The sequence below is a fragment of the Epinephelus fuscoguttatus genome, linkage group LG19 (assembly GCF_011397635.1).
Source record: "Epinephelus fuscoguttatus linkage group LG19, E.fuscoguttatus.final_Chr_v1".
NCBI classification, from domain to species: domain Eukaryota; kingdom Metazoa; phylum Chordata; class Actinopteri; order Perciformes; family Serranidae; genus Epinephelus; species Epinephelus fuscoguttatus.
The window spans coordinates 39,992,275-40,009,806 of NC_064770.1; the positions used below are offsets into that span (position 1 = coordinate 39,992,275).

Genomic DNA, 17,532 nt, shown 5'->3' on the forward strand with positions numbered 1-17,532 from the left:
TCTGTGATGTCATCATGCTGTCTGACATCACACACTGGACATGATGACATGATGCCGCCGTCGTTCGGTTCTGTATTAAAATGTAAAGGAGGTGCATAAAGCACCACCTCTGTGCTATGAAGACAACTGTCAAGGCGTCCGTCATTAATGTCATAAACTGGAGGCTGAAGCTATGTGTGTGTGTGTGTGTGTGTGTGCTCTTTTTTTCTGTCTGACATTTCTGATTTCTCCTGTGACTCACAAGAGGCTGACTCACCACTGCTCCCTTTGCTCTGTGTGTGTGTGTGTGTGTGTGTGTGTGTGTGTTACATATTGACATGTTATTTGTTCATCTCTCTCTCTGTCCAACTTTAACGACACCGGTGGGCCCAGTCTTTGGCCCGTTCTTCAGGATGACTGGACACATTTTTTTTTCCTACCTGTGTGGGTTTGAACCTGTGACGCTTCCATTAGTCTGAGAGTTTCTATCCGCCCACCGCTGCAGCATGAGGTCACAATTAAAGAAACACTAATTTCAGGATGGAGCAGAGATGGAGTCCCGTTCTGCTGCTGCCTGTGTCTGCTGGCTGGCTGGTGTTGGGAGGTGGCGTTCAGTCGATTTTTCAAGGCGTCTTTTGGTTGCTCAGAAACGACATCGTGGATCCACTTCAGATCCACCGACTACTGCACGAAAACAGAATACGAAACTCTGAACTTTAGTCCTCCTGAACTGAAATACAGACTGTGGGAAAAAGAGACATTAGTTTGAAGACTTCGCAACTCAGTGGTTGGTTGTTCCATTTCACAAATACAAACTTGATGTCAGACATATACTCTAACACTTCCCTAAAGTAACGAACCAGCACAAAGCGGGGACGGCAGTGGTCAAATGACGCCAGAAGTCACTGACCAAGCAGACTTCGGCATGAGACCAGGTTAGTTTAAAAAGTCACAAGTCGTCACACAATGAAAGAAATAAATCATGTATAGAAATAAAAAAAATTCAATGCATCATGATGACATCGTATAACTGTGATGATGCTCAACCACTCCATTGGTGCATCCAATGATCTGCCTCCCTATTTTAAAACTACTTACAAAAAAGGGGGAAAGTGGGCATGACGTCACCTCCGAGTTGACAACAGTTTTTGCATGACAATGGTGGACAAGTCGCAAAAGAACATGGACACCCGCAAGAAAGTCTTTGGGTGTGTTTGAGTTTAAACTTCTGACTGAGATCAAATTTCCAACTCGGAAACTCGGAGCAACCGCATCAACCCCGACTTATGAATTCAAGATGGCTGCTGGTCACATACATAGTGAGTAAACACTCTGCTAAAGTACTGTTTATATATTTGTTTTACATTAGGTCAGCCATACCCAGAGTACTGTTCAGTTTTTATCTGTGGGCATGTTGCTACGCTGTCAAAATACCACATAGAGCATTGTTATCAACTGATATTACTAACAGTGGCTACGGCTAGCCCAGCTTTTTTTTTTCCAACTCAACTACAATGCAGAAACTGTTGTGACATCATTCCCACTTCAGACTTCCGACCTCCGAGTACAAAACAAATGCACCAAAAGTCCTGGAACAGGGTCAAATATTACGGGACAGTTTTGAAAATTCATTGTTAAAAATGTGCAGGAACCCTGCATCAATGTAGTGCAGTAAAAACTACAATAATTCCAACTATAAAGTCACATAAAATGCAAAAACTCAAAGTACCAGTACCTGTCTGATGCCGGAAGTCACTGACCAAGCGGCAGATTTCGACAACCTGAAAGTGAGACCGGACTGGGAGCTGTACAATGTCCTTGCTGCATCAGCTGTGGATTTGATTCCAGCCTACGGCCCTGTGCTGCATGTCATCCCCTCTCTTTCTCCCCCTTTCATGCTTAAGCAGGATTTACACTTGTGTATCAACTCTACAGAGCCTACGCTGTTGTGAGCATTTTTACCTGTGTGGTGGTGTGTCTGTGTCACTCTGCAGTTACACCTCCAGAACACTAGTTGGGGACAGGGTTTCTGTGAAGTGCTGTAAAGTTTAGCTGAAACAAACTCACAAATACAACATGCTAATGTTTTTAGCACAAGCCTATGGCATTTTACATTGTATAAATTAGCCTAGCAGCTAACAGACTTTTCCTCTACTCATATGAAGCCAGGGACAACAGCAACATTTAACAAAGGTAACGTTACAAACTTTGGCTCCATTACAACTCACAAGGTTCACTGACAAAACAACTGTCTTATACTAAACGCGTTTTCACCACAAATACAACATACTATCGTTATTAGCACAAGCCTATGGCACTTTACATTGTATAAATTAGCCTAGCAGCTAGCAGAGATTTGCTCTGCTCATATTTCAGCCAGGATAAATCACACACAGTGTGTGGAGGCTTTATTGTCTTCACAATTTATTGTTTCTTATCTGTGAAGTTTAATTTTAGTTTCCACTGAGGGAAATGGTTTCAGCTCACAGACACAGACAGGAGGTCTGCGTCACTGTGACACTGACACAGGATCAACAGTTACAGACGATGGACGGATGAGATGACCTTTGACCTTCACCTCTGTCAACCAATCGACAGCCCCCCTGCTCCGAAGACCTCAACCAATCACTGACGTCCTTTAAAAATACCCACGAGGCACCTGTGGAGTAGTCAGACTGAGGACAGCGTCTCCATGGCAACAACATCATTACCAGAATAGCTCTCTGTTTCTCTCTATTTCTGTCTCTCAGTCTCTCCGTCCTTTAATTCCACCTCCCGCTCCCTCCATCTCCCTCCATCTCCTTCTTTTGCTCTGTTCATGCGGAATATTTCTCCTCTGTTTTCTCTTTCTCCACCCTCCTTCATTTCTACTTTCCCCCATCCATCCTCCCTCTATCTTTCCTTCTGCTTCTCCCCTCCACCCTCCCTCCTCTGTCGCATCCTCTTACCTTCCTTCCACCCTCATTTTCCCCCGATCTCCACCTCTTCTGTTCCCTCCTCCTCATCTATCTGTTTTGCAGTCACACTGTGCAAAGAGTGAAGATATTTATAGCTTCAGCTGTTTCCTTCTCTCCTCTCCTCTCCTCTCCTCTCCTCTCCTCTTGGTGTGTCAGGTGTATACAGGACAACAGAGGTGTGTTCATTAGTGACATTACTGCAACAACAGATACGATATATAGCTCCTCCTCTTCCTCGTATACAAAGCCCTACATGGGCTCAGACCGAGCTACATTGCTAACTCCATTCATCCATTTTCATCCACTTAGCCGGGGCCCGGTCTCTGGGGCAGCAGGCCAAGCAAAGCTCCCCAGCGACGCTCTCCAGCTCCTCCTGGAGGATCCCGAGGTGTTCCCAGACCAGATGAGATCTATACTCCCTCCAGTGTGTTCTGGGTCTGCCCCGGGGCCTCCTACCAGCTGGACCAGAAGGATCCTGATCAGATGTTGAACCACCTCAACATGAAGGAGCAGCGGCTCTACTCCGAGCTCCCTCCAGATGTCTGATTCCTCCCCCTATCTCTAAAGGCCCTGACACACCAAGCCAACAGTCGGCTGTCGACCAAAGTCGGGTCGTCAGTGAGCGTCTGTCGCCCTAGTTTTTGCGGTGTGTCCTGCACCGTCGGCACATTGGTGTCGGTGGCTTTTCGGCTGATTGAGCATGTTGAATCGGCGGCGGATCTTGTTGGTGAGAGAGATCACTCTGATTGGCTGTTCAGGTTTTATTTCCTCGCCCCTGTAGGTTAGGTTAGGTTCTTTAATGTCCCCAGGGGGATAATTGTTTTCACACATCATTGTTGGCTTCAGGGCAGCATACACAACATATAACATATAACAGATAACAGACCCTCTTCCCACATATTCCCCAGATAACAAATAACAAATAACCCTCTCCCACACATACCACAGAAAACCATATAAACATAAACATGACAGACAGTGTACAGGGGTGAAATATTAAATCTACATGTTTTTGTTTAGGGCTGTGATGGCTGAGGGGACAAAACTGTACCCTGTATCTGCGGCCAGATGGGAGAAGTATGAAAAACTGGTTCAGGGGCTGTTTACTATTGCACATGCTAGACGTGTGATGGCAAGTTCATTTGCTGCATTCACTCATCAGCGAGTGAATCTGCCTGTAGTGAAACCGGGGCTAACCGGTGCTTCCTCCTCAGGCTCCACTTCACTCAGCTGCCCCACAGACCCGCTGCTTCTTCCCACTTTAACCTTCTGGGACCATCTGCATTTAATAGTCCGTGGAGGTGCTGCCCTACCCCTACATTTGTGCGTTTCCGCGAGGGGTAGTGGTGTCCCAATTCCTTTTTGCGTGTAGGGGTAGTGGGTATGAAACTAGCCCTTCGGAGCGAGGGATTTCAGATGCTGACTTGGCAGCGAGGGGTAGACGTCGCCATGGCTACCACCGAGCAAGAGACGGGGAAAAAAGTTCATACATAGCTAACGTTACCGTCATCAGGTTGCTTGTTAGCTAGCTAGCTAGCTCGCACTATCTGGCGTCTGTCATCTGTCCTGTTCTGCAAAATTGTCGGACTTTTCACATTACGATAACATGCCAGCTAGCATAACTATGCTGCCTCGTAATGTTAGCTGGTTAGCTAGCAGAAGTCCCCCGTCGTTTGTCGGCAAACGCGATTGGTAGGATGAACTCAACTGGAGACTCCATTGTAGATGCCGGTTGGAAATGTAGATGGCTCGCAGCTTCCTGTTTAAAATAGTTACGTATGTGTGAACGTAACTGATGCGGTGACGTAGTGAGTGGTGTCCCAGTTCCTAGGGAGAGATTTCTCCCCCTACCCCTTGTTGCTTCATTTCGAGGGCCACGGGGGCGTAGTGGGATTGGACCATATAGTTTACTTTTGGAAAAAGGTAATAAATCACAACATATTTAAAATTGCTATAATATTGTATCATGACTTAAGTATTGTGATATTGTATATTGTGCATCCTCTGGTGACTCACACCTCTACTGTCTGTTGATTCTGTTTTCATGTGCAGCTCTCAGTATTTTGTATGAAAGGTGCTTCATGAATAATGTTTATTATTATTGATGGTTAGTCAATAAATCGATGTGTTGAAGCTGCTTGTTGTGGACGACAACAAACCCACACATATTTAGGTTATGACGGAACAAAGAAAAGCCACGGATGGATTAACCTGCAGGGGCCCCGGGGCCAAAATGACCTGCTGGGTCTCTGTTAACACCTTCACTTCCCTCCACTCTCTTTTCAGTGTGTAAATGTTTTCTCTGAATTTATGAGGTAAATGTATGAAACACATAAATGCTGGAACATTAACAATAATAATGATAATAATAATGAAATAATGATGGTCTTGAAATGAGAGGGTTCGTCTTCAGGAGAGAGATCGGGCAGCGAAGCAGCTCCGTCTCTGAGTCAGCTGATATTGTGCTTTAGTGACACATGTTCCAGACAAAGTTATGATGTCACCAAAACTGTCACACAGTAAGCCTGGTGCTCGTGGCCCCTGTGAGGGCCTGGGGCCCTGAAGCAGTTGGTAGTATATGAAGAGGAGACTGAGGACTCTGAAAATACCCGCAGATCACTGATGTGATGTTAAACAGCTTTCTGGCTTTTTTCAAAGACTGTGCAGATATTTTATTTTATGTTTTTGTTAATTCTGTAATATATACCTGTCATACACAGAATGCAGCACAAAGTGTTTTATAGTTCAGCAGCAGAGACAAACGGCAAATAAATAAAGCCAAACAACAAGTCAACACGTGTTCAAGGAGCAATGAGAAGAATCAGTTCACAAACAAATCAATCAATAAATTAGGAGAAAAATAAAAACATATGAAAATTACTAAAACAGATGACTGATAATGAAAGGCTATATTAAAGATATGTTTTGAGATGTTTAGATGTTGTTAGCCAGCAAGTTTTTTATTTAATTTATTATCCTTATTGTTATGAATTATTTTCTTTTTAAATTATTAACTTTAGGAAAGATCCAAAAATAACATAAAAAAATAAAATCATAATTATTAATATGTTTTTTTTTTTTGTTTTTTTTAAACCTTTAAACATCAACAGTTAAGTTTTAAAAATATAATAACAAATTTATGGTGGAGGGAGGCTCATGGGAAAAAATGATTAACTTTAAGAAGAGTCCAAAAATAACATTATATAAAATAAAATAAAATGAAATGAAATGAAATGAAATATATTATTATTAACATTAGTGACTGTTGATGAGTTGATTAATGAAGGTGTTAAACTGTCCTCACATGTCTGTGTATGTTGGACAGTTAATGTCCTGTGTGCACTGAGGGACTGTCCCAACATGAGACTTTAATATAAAGGAAGACACCGTGTGTGTGTGTGTGTGTGTGTGCTGCCTCCATTGGTTTCTATTGGGTCTATTTTTAGCCCCAGCAGACTGGTCACGTGGCAGCAGGAGGACGTCAATAATGTTGTTGTTGGTGGGAGAGAGGGAGGGAGACAGGACAGAGGAGGCTCACTGTAAATATGGAGGAGGTGAAACCGGAGCAGCTCCGACACGGCTTCATGTGAAATAACGCGCACAGCAGCGGCTCCACGGAGGGACACACACTCACTCACACACTCACTCACACACTCACACACACACCGGGGCTCGGCGGAAACCACAGCCGGGGAAGAAGCGATCCAGGCGGACCCGCCGACATCCACGGTACCGAGAGAGTGCGTGCGTGTGTGTGCGTGTGTGTGCGTGACGGTGGGAGAGGATCCACCGAGAGGCAGGCGGTGAAAGGTTTCCTGGAGACTGTTAGCAGAGGTGACATTTTGTGCTCCAACACAGGAGCTAACTCACACACAGTTATCATCACACAGCTAGCAGCTAGCTAACAGAAGCTAACACCTGAGGCAGCAGCTAACAGGCTAACTCACCGAGCAGGTAACACTTTGTTACCTTCATTAGCCGCAGCTCAGCAGCTACCTGGGAGCTAACGGCTAGCTGCAGCTGACAGGCAGAAGTGTAGCCGTGATTAAAGGGACAGTCCGGATGTTTTCATGTGGGGTTGTGTGAGGTGCTGGTCACAGTGGGTGACAGTGGGCACGCCCCCAGTTTGGAGAAGCAGGAAGGAGACTGGGCACTGAAGCTGAGCGATGTACTGCTGAGGACGGGGTCGGCAGCAAAACTAAGTGTCTTCACATCACAGAGAGAGTTCTGCAGGTTGGAAAATGTGAGGCGTGCAGCACTGGCTTTTTAAAAAATTAAATGTCACGAGTAAGAAAACGCTTGCTGCGCCTTTTTATCGTTGCCAGGCAACCACGCCATCACGTGTTGAGGCAGAGGGTGCTGTCTGTAGCTCTGGTTGAGGGTGAGAGGCTGTCAGCAGATAAACAGAGATCTGTGTGGGTACATGAGACCCTAAAAAAGAGGCTGGATCATGGGGAGTACCACCAGTTGGTCCAGGAGCTTCTCCTCCATCATGGACGTTTACAGGCAGATTTTAGGATGACTCAGGGGCAGTTTGACAACCTGCTGTCTATCATCAGGCCGTATAGCTCTGGGTATCCAGCAACCGCTACCACCAGTTTCTCCTCCATTGTTTACCAACTGTAAACGTGTTGTTGTGACCACCACAGAAGCCCCGCCTCTCAAATCATCCCATTGGACAATGGAGAAAAAACAGCAATTATGAGGGGTCCTTTTCCAAGATTAGAGATGATACGCCGTCTCATGGTGGTCACTTCCTGTCAGCGTTACAGATCAGAAGCACAGAGAGTCGTTGACTAGAGATGATACGCCGTCTCATGGTGGTCACTTCCTGTCAGCGTTACAGATCAGAAGCACAGAGAGTCGTTGACTAGAGATGATACGCCGTCTCATGGTGGTCACTTCCTGTCAACCAGCAGGTTTTTACAACGTTGCAGAACGGATCGTTGCAGTTCATCTTGTTATGAATCTTTGGTCTGAAGTAGAAGACTTTATTAGTGTACACTATATTTAGAATATTTTCACTTCAGTCAGACAGCCTAGTCTGATGGGGTAGCTGTTAATGATTTCAGTTCCCTGTCTATTATTTTGTAAAAACAGACTCCAGTGAGAAAAACAGTGATTTGAAATTGTTGACCACAGGAGCTGCTGCTTCTATCAGTTAGTTAGTGTTATTGTGTGACTGTGGTGAATCCAAACTAATGCTGAAGTCACACAGCTGCACCAGCTAACTAACTGATGCCTGTTTCTCTGCTGCCTGCTGCAGCGCTCTCTCTCAATACTGAACCACTTTCAAAAGTCTTTCTCCACGGTGCTCATGGGCATCATGTCTCCGGCTAGAAAGTACGACACTGTGTCTATATCTGCTCTTCTATCGCTTCTCATATGGGTTATGGCCTTAAAAGAGGACACTGTTGATTGGTGTTTTGCTGGCAGCAGCAGAAGTGCTCGGACGTTGCACTTGTTGGTGGACTTACTACAGTTTGGGTGGATTTTCATGCTCTCAGTGTAGTTGCTGGGACGCCACCTTCCCAGGTAATGGAAAAGGTTTGTTGTGTTTATCGTCCTGGTTGGCACCAACCGACGACATATTTTACAGACCGTCATTGTCCGTGTGTCGTCACCTTTCACGTAGCCAAACACCTCCCACGTTACTGTAGTTGTTTGATCTTTTTTATCCATAGTGTCTGTTTTTGAGGATAACGTGAGCTCTTCTTCAGCTTCACTTCCACTCATTTTCCCCTCATTTTGTTATGTCCACGCTACTTTCAGTTCCTCCTCACCTCAGCACAAACTTTGCGGTGACAAATGGGCGTGTACGATGACGCACATACCCAACACTGCAGATTGACTGACAGCTGTCTGTTAACGCCTGCTGCATGACACGCTGTTTGGATCTATCTAGGTCTGTCCATATCGAGTAAAAATGACTTCTTTAACATACATTTAATGCGACTCGCTTTGAGATCGTTTTATCGCCCAGCTCTACGTTACGGTCATGTAGATGATGTTTTTGTGGGGTGAACTGGATGAACAGAGCACAGCTGACGGCTAGTAATATGTCTGTGATGTTTTTGTGCATTGGCTAGAATTCAGCCTGACGCAGAGGGGCCCAATAAGAGAAGTCAAAAGAAATCAACGTTCTTGCTAAGCAAGGTCAGATTCTCTTATTGAGGGTTTGAACATTACGTCGCTGTATGCCCAGCTGTAAAAGCATCACTTTGTGAGTCTCTGATGACGTTGACAGATCTGGCTTTAGAACAGGAGCCGGTATCTGTATGACTCATCCCTCCATCTTTCTTTGTGGTGTCTAATCTGAAAGTGTCTTTGTCTTCTTTTACCAGTCCTCCCTCACAAGATGTGAAACTTTTCAGCTCACAAAAAGTCAGTTTTATTTTATGCAACATTCGCAGTCAGTGCTAACCTTGGTGACGCATATTGTTGGGCGGCCAGGGATCCACAGAACGATGAAGGATTGCACGTAGAGTCAGACTGGAGTTTAATAGGTCTGTACAGAATCTGTCTCAGGACTTTGATGTCTGATGTTGATCTGTTTTCTGACAGTCGGAGTTGATTTGTCACATCTTTGGAAATGTCTCACGTCAGACAATACATGAATACGATCCTTTTTGCACTGGGGTCTGATCTCGGACCGTCCCCAGTCCCCGCCAGATCAGCAAACTTTCTGTCAACAGAGCTGCTGATTTTTTACATTTGAAGCTTTTCGAAGTGAAAAGTGCACAACTAGTACAATTATTTGCACTCACACAAGAAAAAAGAAGACTTTACACTACACAACAACACTACACCAAATCTGAAAAAATACAGCTGTAGTGCAGACAAGTTACCGAAATGCCTGTCCAAACAGGTGCATCTATAGCTGGCGTTAGGGAACAGGCAGAGCGTTCCAAAATTTAGGTGCTATGGCAGCAAAAGCTCGATCACGTGGGTCTTAAGGTGAGGGCCATATAAGATTTACAAATGTTCACTCACAGAGTTTGATTAAATCACAGATTCTTTAACCAGTCACACATTTGACATTTTGTGAAGCACTGACCTCCACCTATCTGTAGATAGTATGGATGTAAGATATGGTCTCTTATAGTTCCGATATTTGTTGTAGAAATTTTGCTGACAGTGTTCTGCCTCTCCTCACCCTCTGATCCCGTGAGTCACCTTTGTCCCCTCTACTTAAAATTTCAATTTACTTCCTTCTTCCTTCCAGCACATCACGTTACTGAACATGACGCCAATAAGATATTGTTTTCATCCTGGCAGTTTGTAGATTCAGGGTTTAAGTAGGTTGGAGGGCACACACAGACAAAAATATTTACAGGTGCTGGATCAAAAATCAAACTAAAGCAAGAACCAGACAGGACAGGACAACACACTGGATTAAAAGCTCCCAGTAATTTAAATTGCGCAATGTTTTGATCTCACAGAGATCTTCACCAGGCAATTGAAATCACCATCACAAATCAGAGCAAGCAATAAAAAGCCTGACAAAGATCTCTGTTAGAAACAATTAAAATTACTCTGAGCTTTTAATAGAAACATCCCACGTCATTACACATCACACTTGTCCCGTACTTTGGGTTCACACTTTCTACTCAGACGTCGATTCAGCGCTGTTACTTCCTCCGCTGCTGGCTCAAATGTTAAACGACTCTGTCCCCCCATTCCGTGACCTCTTCTATACAGAATAACAGCGCAACATTCCCACCTTCAGCAGGCGGTGTAAATGAGACTTGAGACTGAAAGAGTGTTGTGACTCTGACAGTTCACAGATTTGTCAAATAGAAATAGCTTTTGATAGGTTTTGCACACATTCATTTTTTGTGGTGGTCTGCCTTATATCATCATTCACCACCACATATGTATTTCCTATTTTGGACCTGTGTCTTTCTCTCTCACGCTGTGTCTTTCGGCGGGTCGTGCGGCTTCTGCAGTGATGCGGGTGCTGCGCCGGTCCGTCGTGGTGAACAGGGAGCTGAGCCAGAAAGCAAAACTTTCAATTTCCTGGTCCATCTGCGTCCCAACCCTCACCTATGGTCATGAGCTCTGGGTAGTGACTGAGAATGAGATCATGGATACAAGCGGTGGAAATGAGTTTCCTCTGTAGGGTGTCTGGGCTCAGCCTTAGAGATAGGGGGAGGAGTCAGACATCTGGAGGGAGCTCGGAGTAGAGCCGCTGCTCCTTTGCGTCAAAAGGGATCAGTTGATCAGGATCCTCCTGGGCGCCTCCTGTTAGAGGTGTTCTGGGCACGTCCCACTGGTAGGAGGCCCCGGGGCAGACCCAGAACACACTGGAGGGATTATATATCTGATCTGGCCTGGGAACACCTCGGGGTCCTCCAGGAGGAGCTGGAAAGTGTTGCTGGGGAGAGGGACGTCTGGGGTGCTGTGCTTGGCCTGCTGCCCCCGTGACCCGGCCCTGGAAAAGTGGATGAAAATGGATGGATGGATGGATGGATGGATGGACTATATCTTTGGTACAAACTGGACCGTTTGTTAATTCAGAGCACTGCTGTAATACTTGTACAGTTTGGTTATTCAGAGCACCACACTCTCAGAGCACAGAGAGTATTCTGCGTTGACTTCTTGTGTCGTTGCCAGGGGTTGGCTAGCTAACGATGATCAGGACTGTGCTTCTTTCACTTCACAAGTGCAGCTGCAGGCTACGGGTGAGCTACACTGTGTCGTCTTTGAAGTGCTGTTTTATTTGTCGTCAGACTTGACCAAGAAGGTGGAGTGGAAAGAAACAAAAGTCTGATAATAGTCGGGGAAACCCTGCTGTTTATTCTGGCATCATGTTGGCTGAAATGTTGGTGACATTCTTATGGAAACAAACGGGCAATATCAAGGTCAGCGAAATGATCGAGGAAGTCGTAACGTAATGATCCTAACTGATATTTTCAGCTGTATAGACACAACCGCTTATTTGATTGTCGAGAGTGTGGACGTAATAACTGTTCATGGGAAAGTGATGTAGACAGCAGGGCTGGACAATATGAAGATATTATATCGTTATCAAGACATGAGACTGTATATTGTCTTAGATTTTGGATATCAGTTTATCACGATGTGTCATTAATGGTGTTTGTTCTCTCACTTTAAAGGCTGCATTACAGTAAAGTGATGTAAATTTATCAACTTACCAGACTTTTATTTGTCTTAACGCTCGCCTTTAACAATTTAGTCGTTATCTCCAAATCATTGATGATTGTTGATCATGTTGTTGAAATATTATTATGTTTGAGTTTGTCTCCTTTTTGAGGAGATATATATCGTGTATCGAGATATAGCCTAAGAATATTGTGATATGATTTTCTGGATGTATCCGCCAGCCCTAGTAGACTGTAACGAAATAAACAAACGGCCAATGATGTGGAAGCTTGGAGAACATTTTTACCTTTGTGCTTCTTGTGGGTCGCTGTCTATCAACACTGTGTCCAGTCCTCTTAATACATCCGCGGCCCCTCCCTCCAGAGGGCCTGACCCCCACGTCAGTCCAGCTGCTGGTGTTCTGGTTGGACGGTAGAAAGGGATTTGCAGCTGGGTCTTTTACTGAAGCTCAGAGGTCACAGGTCACAGGTCAAAGGTCGCTCCATTAGTTACATAAGAGCTTTAAGGGCAGAGCCACTGACGTTCACCCCCAGTGTCACATTTTATATCACGCTTACTCTGCTTTATTCTGTTTCAGGTTTTATGTCAAAGTTCATTTGCTTGGAATTAGTTTGACCAAAAACATGAGCACACGAGTCACCAGCTGTTCCCAGAGCCGTTAACCCTTTCTGACGTGACCATGCTGTAACAACATGAGGATAAAATATCAGGCTGAGGTCGTCAGTTTAATCACTTCAGTGTTACAGTATTCTTTAATTGTACAGTGTGTCTGTGTCGAGCACAGCAGAGGGAGACGAACTGGTACTCAGGATAAAACCAGCAAAATAACAAAGAAACACCCTATGGATCTTGTAGGGGTGGGAATCACCACAGCACCCACGATATGATATTATCATGATACAGTTGTATTGTGATTTTAGATATGTTGTGATAAAATATATTGCAATTTATTACCTTTTATCAACTGTACATTTTGTTCTCAATGAAAAAATGTTGTCAAAACCTGTTTTTATCTAATAACAGAAAGTTTGCAGTCAGGACTAAAAAAAGCAGTTGATTATATTGATCTAGTGGGCTACCTAAAGTTTAATTTGAAATATTATTAATTTATCTAATAAAAAATGTGATACTTGGCACTGTGTGACGATATGAAATTTGCCACTCAAAAATATCGCAATATTATGCTGCATCGATTTTTCCACCCCTCGTACATCATGACACTGGGTGTGGTTACATGATGGCTTCTCATTCAGAATGAAATAAATCTGAATGAAATCATTCAGAATTAAAGTCTTTACAGGTAGTTTACATGGGAAATATTCATTCTGAATGAGGGTTTACACAGAGATCAGTTTAATCGCCTTTATTCAGGTCTGCGCAAGGTTTGGGGCAGGGAAGGTTTCTGATTGGATAGGGGGCGGGGCGGATGTTACGTGTTTACGTTTACTGGAAGAAAACACTGTAGTCCTCGCTCCGGATAACAAGATGCTTGACGACGCCGTTCTTAGTGCCTTTTTCGGGCTTGTTTTGCTTATATTCTTGAAGCAGCAGTACGACAACAACCTTGTTCTGCTAATGCTTCGTCTGCTGAGGAGGAGAAGGGAGGTAGAAGGTCGAAGAAGGGAGGTAGAAGACCGTGCTGTGGCGAATGGAGACTGGTGAGTGCAACGAGTCCGACTGCTCTATCTCAGTCTGTTGCTATGTGCGCTATATACGTCATGGCGCCAGAAGGGCAAGGAAACGAGCATGTGCAGAAAGACTGGAATGAACTTAAAGAGGAATGAGTGTATACAAGTGCGAGAATTTCTTTCATTCGGAATTAGAAACGGAATATTCCAGCTCCTTACATCGGATTGAGTTTTCAATCACATTGGCCATTTTCATTCTGAATTAGGTGTTTACAAGATCACTTTTAATAGGAATGAACTTTCATTCCAAATGAAAAGGGAATTAAACTGTCCATGTAAACACACTCAGTGTCTTGTTGTAGTCTGATGTGGAAGATTCATTTCCTGTACATTTAATAACCTTCCATATAATGTGACATAACGGACAATTCATTTTCTGTAGGTTAGCTGTAACGTAACGTAGCTCCAATATGCATCGGTTTAATTTGTATTTGTAATTTTATTTTTTATAATAGATAATTGATACTTATCGCAGTACTCCTCCAATCCCAAATGGATCCCTTACAGACTCGTTGACTCAAACCCTAGGCCCTTACAGACCAAGGACCAATTCCATTTCTTCCCCCCCTTCTCCGTCAGGTTAAGAGCTAACCTGACGGAGAATTGGGACACCACTTCCCCTCACGTGAATGCACAAAACCAATGGGAAGGGCCAAGACAAGGGCTAAAGGGAAGAAATGGAATTGGTCCCAGGTCTGCAAGGGATCCATTTGGGATTGGGGGACTATGCTGTATTAATTTATTCCCCAACGCCTAGTATCTTGTATCCTGTCTAACTGCGTTAGTTCCCCTCCCCCATCATCTGTCTCATATCCGTTCAATATGTTGTTGTTGGCTTTTTTATGTGAAAAGGAGCAGTGTCTAAGGGTTAGTGAGAGGTCGGGTTGCAGGAATATACCAGTTTCAAAGTATACAGACTGGATGTTGAATCTCTCCTTTAATTGAGTTGATTATTTGAGTTATTTTCTCAGCAGCTCCACATAAGACAGTTTCTATAATACAGAGTCCTGATGTCACGTCTGTAACAAGGACAGCTGTAATGTGTGTGACAGACTCTGTGTATGTGTCTCCTTGAGCCTGTCAGACAAAAGACAGGGCTGACGTTATACGTGTCATGACTGAATAGGTGTGTGTGTGTGTGTGTGAGACAGAAAACCATAAAGAAACACACACTGCACAGAGATGGAGATGGCTCAGACTCTACATCCCATCCTCTCACTCGCTCACACTTGCTGTTTGTTTAGGGAAGAGGTGCTCAGGTGAACCGTTACCACGGCAGCCAGCTCCCTGGTTGCTAGGCAGCACTTCCTGCTCCTCTCCAGGATGGGAGGGGCCAGGTATTTTGGGAAATTTTGGTGTGAAGAGGAGGAGGAGGAGGCAGCAGAGAGAGATTTATATTTCTTGATGCTTTGGCAACATCGACACACATGACTCAACGTGGGAGCTCGTCCTCTTTTCAAATATAGTCTTTCTTTCTTTCTTTCTTTCTTTCTTTCTTTCTTTCTTTCTTTCTTTCTTTCTTTCCCTCTCTGTCTTTCTGTCATTAGGCTAATAGAGTAGTTGGCCAGCAGGTTAGTCTGTCACAGCTAGTTAGCTCCATAACCTAAGCACACACTCTCTCTCACACACAACACACACACACACACACACACACACACTCTCACTCTTACACACGCTCACCCGCAGCTTTTCATCCCATTATCTGCTGTAGGCCCTGACACTGTTACCACGGCACCCGGCCAAGTGTCTGTTGTGACACGGACTTCCTGTGACTTCTTCTGAGAGTTGGTGGAGTTGGAGAGGAGCCACATGCTGTAAAGGCAGCAGCAGCTATAAATACACACACCAGCTGGATCCAGACTTATTATAGATTCAAATGTCTTTATTCTTATTGTTTTATTTAGTGCTGAATCTTAAATTTCTGTTCAAGTTTAGCTTTTGTTATTTTTCATATGGTGCATTAACAATTTAAACATTTCTGTTTAACCTTGACGACTAACTCGACTGATGAGTCATACTATGGGAGTCAGAAATCTTGAAAAGGCAGAAATAAAATGGCAGAATTTGAAAGTGCACCCTCCTCCTGCAGCTCTCTGCTCTCTGTCTTAAGCCCCTCCCATCAGACGACTGCGTGCAACATCTGTGGCGGGGCTCCGTTCACTCCAGCGAGTGCTGCTCAGTGACGCTTGAAGCCGAAATGGTTCAACTGTTGCATAAGAATTGTGCAGCCGATACACTAGGCACATTAGAGACTTGCGTCCAACTTCCACCAGCTGAACGGCTAACCCCAAGTTTAGTGCTCTGCTAACTTGAATTTCCTCCAGGTGCTCTGACATGTTCTCCCTGTGTCAGCGTGGGTTTCCTCCAGGTGCTCCAGCTTCCTCCCACAGTCCAAAGACATGCAGGTTAACTGGTGACTCTAAATTGTCCGTAGGTGTGAATGTGAGTGTGAATGGTTGTCTGTCTCTATGTGTCAGCCCTGCGATAGTCTGGTGACCTGTCCAGGGTGAACCCTGCCTCTCACCCAGTGTCAGCTGGGATAGGCTCCAGGTGGACCTTCGCTTGGAGGCTCTAGTAGCTTGATTTTCGGCAGCTCAAACCCTGTGTGTCACAGTGGTCTAACCTGTGTAACAGCAGCAACAGAAAGTTTGCAGATCCGGCAGATCTGGATTGTCTGGTCCCACGGAACTGGGGTGTTTTTAATCCTTCATGAAAATCACACGTCAGACTCTTTGTCTTGGTCAGGCTACATCACATTGCTACCTCCATCAATTTACAGTCTTGTTGCTGAGAAAGTTTGTTCCCTTGTCTTTGTTGTTGTCGCAAACTCATTTCAGTGAAGTGAGAAATGTGCTGAAGGAAATGCAGCTGCAGCAGTGTGGCAGCTTCTTCATGTACTGGAGACAAAGTGTTAATGTGCAGTGTAATATTGAACACATTCAGCATTTTGAGACTGTGATGAGAACATTAAGTTCTCCTCCCGTCACAGAGGAGTTTTGCTCGTTGTCGGCTGTTAGAGTTTCATTGTGCAGTTTGACATCGGGAGGCTTTTTCACATCCATCGGCTGACACTGCAGACACTGCAGGGGGAATTTGCTTTTATAAAGAAGTGATGCAACAGTTTGTCACACATGATGTGTTCAAGGACTGTCAGAAATGTGAAAATACAAAGATGGTTTTCTGTTTTTCTGGTTATGTTTGTTCCATTTATATCCAAAAGGTCAAAGGTCAGCTTGACTGTGACATCATCATGTTTTAACATCATATCTCAGGAACAGAAGGGGAGACATTTGGTCAGGTCAGAACCCTGCCATGTCCACCTCATCAGAAACTGGGGAGGGATTAAGAGGAAGATTGGATTTCTCTGCAACGCTACCTTTTTAGCACATTAGCTAACGCTAGCTTCCATAGCAAAACAAACAAGTGTGGTCCTCCTTTGTAAGATTGGCTTCCTGTGACATCATCCATCCACTGAGTGAGAGCATACGGGTCGGCCAGTCTGGTCCCGTTGGTCAGTGTTTACTTATTCAAGTAACACTGGCGGTCCCGGAGAGTGAGTGACCTGACATGGTGCGTTGGTAAATTCAGTCTGACGCTCTACACTAAAATGAGAGCCCTGTTGGTGGAAGAAACGCAGCGTTATATTTCTACATGAATGAACCAACGGTTAAGTTAATCACACATTCACTCCGCTCGGCGCTCTGCTGCTCCGTCTCCACAGACAGAGTGTCCAGAGTGCGCTCTGCCACTCTGAGAGTGCGCTGCTCTGGATAACCCAACGC

General features: G+C 44.6%; 1 protein-coding gene and 1 long non-coding RNA gene across 3 annotated transcripts in view; one reads left to right on the plus strand and one right to left on the minus strand.

The window, feature by feature from the left end:
* LOC125879334 (uncharacterized) overlaps positions 1 to 17,532 on the minus strand; it is a 74,584-nt gene that overhangs the window by 14,663 nt on the left and 42,389 nt on the right. The window lies entirely within an intron of this gene.
* The window catches only part of hdac5 (histone deacetylase 5), a 65,379-nt gene continuing 54,257 nt past the window's right edge, over positions 6,411 to 17,532 (plus strand). Inside the window, exon 1 of the mRNA XM_049561040.1 lies at positions 6,411 to 6,665. The gene's annotated coding sequence lies outside the window, so the exon portion shown is untranslated. The remainder of the gene's footprint in view (positions 6,666 to 17,532) is intronic.